The sequence below is a fragment of the Corvus moneduloides genome, chromosome 3, assembly GCF_009650955.1.
Source record: "Corvus moneduloides isolate bCorMon1 chromosome 3, bCorMon1.pri, whole genome shotgun sequence".
Classification (NCBI taxonomy): Eukaryota; Metazoa; Chordata; class Aves; order Passeriformes; family Corvidae; genus Corvus; species Corvus moneduloides.
This window is the reverse complement of record NC_045478.1, coordinates 872,385-878,384: the sequence shown is the minus strand read 5'-3', so window position 1 is coordinate 878,384 and position 6,000 is coordinate 872,385.

Genomic DNA, 6,000 nt, shown 5'->3' with positions numbered 1-6,000 from the left:
TGGAGTCCCCATCCTTGGAGGGATTTAAAAGCTATGAGGATGTGGCACTTGGGGACATGGGACAGCACTTTGGTCTTGGTAGTGCTGGGAATGGTTGGACTTGATAGGCTCAGAGGGCTTTTCCAACCCCGATGATTCCATGGTGACAATGGGAGCTATGCTGACCTCTTTGCTTGTGGAAAAGACCCTCTGGCCCATCCAGGTGTGGTCATACCTGGCTGGAGAAGTCCCTAGGTCTCCAAGGAAGTGGCTGGGCCATCCCTGCCCCAGGAGCAGAGGTTCTCAGGGTAGTTCCCTGCTCACCTCCCAAGGTGCCGATGGCCTCAGCCTGCAGCACCCGCGGAGCCCTTTTGGTCAGAGCTGATTGGAGACCTCGAAATCCACCCCATCCCTCCCTGCCAGCAGGGACACAGCCCTGGTCCTGTCCCTTGGGCTGAAGGGGACACTGATCCTGGCAGTGGCCCACACTGAGGTGCTGTGATCCCAGGGGCCCTGATGGCTTTCCCAGAGTCCAGAATCTGGGGCTTCAGGTACTGCAGTGGGTCTGAATTCCAGTCTGTTCAATGCTATTGCAGAAATATTTATTGTGTTTAAGCCAAACAAAAAACTAATAAAGTTCAGTAAAGAATAAAATTTTCCACACCTTTTACGGGTGTTTGTCTTTTCTTTCTGCTGAACGTGGTGAGGAGGAAAAGGTGGAGCAGGGAATGGGCTGGAGGGCAGCAGGCAGAGATGGATTCATCAAATGACACAGTGATTTGGGTGGGAAGGGATGCTCAAGACCATCTCATTCCATGGGCAGGGACACCTTCCACTATCCCAGGTTTCTCCAAGCCCCAAAGTCCAGCCTGGCCTTGGGCACTGCCAGGGATCCAGGGGCAGCCCCAGCTGCTCTGGGCACCCTGTGCCAGGGCCTGCCCACCCTCCCAGGGAGCAATTCCTTCCCAATATCCCATCCATCCCTGCCCTCTGGCAGCAGGAATTCATTCCCTGTGTCCTGTCCCTCCATGCCTTGTCCCCAGTCCCTCTCCAGCTCTCCTGGAGCCCCTTTAGGCCCCGGAAAGGTCTCTACAGATCCTTCTCTTCTCCAGGCTGCACATCCTCAGCTCTCCCAGCCTGGGTCCAGAGCAGAGGGGCTCCAGCCCTTGGAACACATCTGCAGGACGTGGGGGAGCAGCCACAGCTGGGCCGGGGAACGTCCGAGCAGCACGAGGGACACCGGTGACAGCAGTGACAGAGCATGCGGGTGAAGCTGTCCCAGCAGCAGTGGAGGAGGCTGCAGGCTGGCGGCAAACCTCGAGCACAGCACAAGAGCCCTGCAGCCTCTTCTGTGCCCTGGGCCGTGTGCTTCCCCCTGGGATAAAGCCTAGGTGTATTTAAACGATGCCTCTTCCTTTCTCAGCCTCTCCACGGCTTCCCCTAAGCAGATTGCTGTGGTAGGTGTAATGGAATTAAGGGATTGCTACTGACAATAGGTTTCGGCAGCACACCAGGTGCTGGTGGCGCGGGCTGCTCCACCTTCCTGGGACTGCTCTCACCCTCCCTGGCTACTCCCACCTTCTGGAGCTGCTCCCACCTTCCTGGGCTACTCCCACCTTCCCGAAACTGCTCCCACCCTCCTGGTGAGATGGACTCAGGGCTGCAGGAACACTGAGGAAATCCTGCTGTGGGAATAGAGGTACCTGAACATGAGGGATGGATTCCAGCCATGCCCTGGGCAGGGATGTTTGCAGCTCTGGGGGAGGCAGGAAGCCAATCCTGTGTTTGCACCTCCTGAATGTCGCTGAATCATCAATGGATACAATGGCTGGGGTGAAAAGGGACCTGAAAGCTCATCTCATCCCACTCCCTGCCACGGGCAGGGACACCTTCCACCATCCCAAGGGGCTCCAAGCCCCATCCAACCTGGCCTTGGACACTCCATAAGGTCAAGTGCCTATGGGTAAGAATCAGGGGAAGCCCATCAAGGCAGACATCCTGGAGCAAAGAATCTGTTCTAGAGCACCCAACCAGGATGAAGAGGGGGATGAATTATTCTATGAGCTGCTGGCTGATGTTTCACAATCGCCAGCCCTTGTTCTTGCGGGAGATTTTATCCTGCTGGATGTCTGCTGGGAACTCAACACAATGGAGAGGAGACAGTCTGGGAGGCTCCTGGAGTGAAGAGAACTCCTGACACAGCAGCTGAGCAGCCGACCAGGGGCGGGGTCCTGCTGGACCTGCTGTTTACAGACAGAGAAAGGCTGGTGGGAGGTGTGGTGGTCGGAGGCATCTTGGGCACAGCAACCACAAATGGATACAGTTTTCAATCCTCCATGAAATAAGGAGGGGCTTCAACAAAACCTTGGACTTCCAGAGGAGGGGCTTTTTCTTGTTCAGGAGGCTGGTTCAGTGAATCCCTTGGGAAATAGTCCTTAATAACCAGGGGGTTCAGGAGGGCTGGACATGCTTTAAGAAGGAAAACTTAAAGGCACGGGAGCTGCCCATCTGTACTGCCAAACGATGAGCCAGAGGGGCAGGAGACCACCAGCCTGGCTGAACAGGGAACTTGGAACTCAGGGGAACTCATGACTTTTGGAAGAAGGGGCAGGCAGCTCAGGAAGAGTGCAAGGATGTCGTTAGGTCGTGCAGAGAGAAAACCAGAAAGGTGAAAGCTCAGGTAGAACTTGGTCTGGGCACTGCTGGGAAAGGTAACAAAAAGTGGTTTTTTTAATATATCAACAACTAAAGGAGGGCCAAAGAAAATCTCCAACCTTTTTTGGACACAGAGGTCCCCTCTGTGTCATTGTCACCACGAAAGAGGAAAAGGGTGAGGTACTTAATGCCTTTTTTGCCTCAGTCTTTAATATTAAGACCAATAATCCTGGGGGCAAAGGGGTCCCGGAGCAGGTAGCCAGGGATGGGGAGCAGAACAGATCACCTGTAATCCAGGAGGAGGCAGTTGGTGACCTGCTGAGACAATCACAAGTCTATGGGGCTGGATGCAATTCATCCAAGGGAGCTGAGGGAGCTGATGGAAGAGCTCCCCAGGCCACTCTCTATGATTTATTATCCATCCTGGCTCACCAGGGCGGCCCCAGAAAACTGGAGGTGGGCGACACCCATCTACAAGAAGGGCTGAAAGGAGGATCCAGGGAACTACAGACTTTTCACCCTGGTGCTGGTGCCCAGGAAGGCCATGAAACAGATCATCTTGAGTGCAACCCCACTGTACACACAGAATCACAGAATGACAGGATTATTTAGGTTGGAAAAGACCTCTGAGACCAAGTCCAACCCATGACTATTTCCCACCTTGTCAGCAGCCCAGAGCACTGAGTGAGGCCTTCCTGGGACACTTCCAGACCTCCCTGGGCAGCCCCTTCCAATGCCTGACCACCCTTTCCAGGAAGAAATTCCTCCTGATGTCCAACCTTCTTGTAAATCACTTACGCAGAAGTCACAGCTAACAGAATGTTATATAACAGGGGGTGGAATGTTGAGAGCTCTGTAAAAAGTCAAACCAGCCCAACCCATTTGGTTCAGAAACATCTTTGGCAGCTTTATATAACCTGGGCAAAAAACATCATATATGGAACACCAGCGGAATCCCTAAGGACCCCCAAAAAGACACCAAAGTAAAATAAAAAAACCCCCAAACATATATGGAAGATCATGGAATCTTCTGTAACCACCTATGTAATGAGTATGGATACTTCTGGTTAATAAAATCCTGTAACCTCCTGAGCCAGGCAGGGACTTTAGGTGGAGTTATATCCCCTGCACCCAGTGCTGCAATAAAGTGATTCTGCTTCTTAATACACACTGGAGTTCAGGGGTTTTAATTTGGTGGCAGTTTCTGGCAACCCAGATGGGGCAGTGCTTCTGACACTCCATGGTTTCACAGGCTCAAGAGGATTCCAGTGCACATCAAAGGCTTTTTCAGGGAGATTGTCTCTTCTCTGGATCCAGTGAGTTCAGGACGAGGCCCGTGGAATTTTATGGCATTACTAAGCGGGATGAAGGGTACACTTGTCCTTAAGTCATGGTGGAAAATCCTTGCAGGATTGGATTAAAAGGAGGAGTAAAGGGAAGGTACCTTGGGGGTTGGAGTAGTCTCACTCCTAAGGTGCTGAAAGCTGTGCTGGCTGTTTTGTAGGGAGCTTATACAAGCACCATTTCAAGCTCTGTGGTGCATGAGTGGTAAATTTTACTATTGTTGTAGTTTTGTATCATGGGATCAGGTCAATCTGCTGAAGGGGGAATTCTAAAGAAGTCCCCTTTGGACAGTATATTGAAACACTGGGGAAAGGGTGTGGGTGGAGACTCCTTGACAAGAAAACAATTGGTTGAATATTGTAACCATTGGTGGCCAATCTGTGCGTTAGACATGAAGAAAAATAGCCAAAGAATGGTACTTTCATATATAACACCTTATTAAAATTAATGTTGTTTTGTCACTGGGAAGGAAAATGGAATGAAGTAGTGTAAGTTGATTTATTTCTCACTTTGTGCCATCATTCAGATAAGCAGAAGGATCACGGTGTAGTGCCTAAAGATGCCATGGTGTCACCAGTGGAAAAGGAGTAAGGACAGAAACCTGAGAGATGTTGTTCAGCCTGAACGACAGGAGAACGTTGTCTTGAAGCTGGAAAGGAAGAGTGTCCTGATTTAACAGGCAGATGTCTGCCAAGGAAGGCAGGAACCTTCCTGGATGGAAAGATGACCCCCTCCCTCCGAATTACTGTAACTTTGAAATTACTGGGCTTCTAGGAAAAGATATGGGAAAAGGAATAAGTGTTCTTTACTAGGAGATATATAGGTAGATATAGATATATAAAAAGACAGATAAACAACGACAACAGCAACACCAGTGTCTTGGAGTGACCCTATGATGTGTATCCCATATCACTGCCTATGCCCAGAAATTAATTCCTGTGCCTTTCTATGCCTCTAAACAGAGGCATACAACAGCAACAAGCCAAAGAAACCCCAAAACCAAACAAAAACCCAAACCAGAAGACCCACTAACAGCCTTTTCTTGCCCACCAAGTAATGTCCCCTTCGGTATAGTTACCACAACCAGCAGGGAGTGATGTGGGCTCGTGTCAAGGCAGAGAGGCTACAGTGCCTCTCCTGCAGCTCCAGGGGGTGCTGCTGGCTCCTGGCAAGGCAGAGGGGCCACAATGCTTCCCCTGTGGCTACAGGGCCACTCTGACATGGGCTTGGAAGCCTCCTGAGGTGGTGGTGGGAGCTCAGTCAGAGAGGAGATGGGAGATGGTCACGTGTGGTGCACGCATTGGGTGCCTGTCTTTCCCGAGATGGGAAAAAGGGGTAAACTGTAGGAGTATCCCCAGAGCAGTGGGCTGGAACAGTGGAGGTGGGCAGAGCCAGGGCGGCGAGGTAAACTGTATCAATGGCCCTGCAGGAGCCAATTGGCATCTGTAACACACATGACCACTATCCTCAACCGCTGAGCCAAAAAAGTGGCCATAAACCAGCTCCTCACACCCCAGACAAGAGTCCCAGAGTCCACCCCAATCCATCTCCCAGTATTATGCCACAACTCCTAAAGAACCCACCCCCCCTTCCTCGGGCATGACTCCCAAACCCTTGTTCCCCTGGCCAGCCACTACAGTGATATGTGAGAGCACTTGGCCATTTCTTTTGTTTCTTAATTGCCCCCAATTTGTCTCCTGGACAACCCCCTCCCCTCACAGCTTCCTTCTTTCAGGTAAGAGATGGGAGAAAATTCCCTGAAAATACCCAAAGCCACAACAGAGAGGAAGAGGATTTTAAAATGTTGGTAGCTCCTTAACCCTGCGGATGAAGGAGGGCAGACACAGACTGTAGAGGAATATAGGCCAGTGGCATGGAGAACACGCCGAGGAGGAGAGATAAGAAATGAAAGGGGGGTGATTCAAGCCCCTCTCAGGTGGGCAGTCGGTGCAAATGGACTGGTCATGGTAATGGTGCCTTTTTCAGTAACCGAGTTGAGGTCCTTGAAGGACTTAAAGGGAC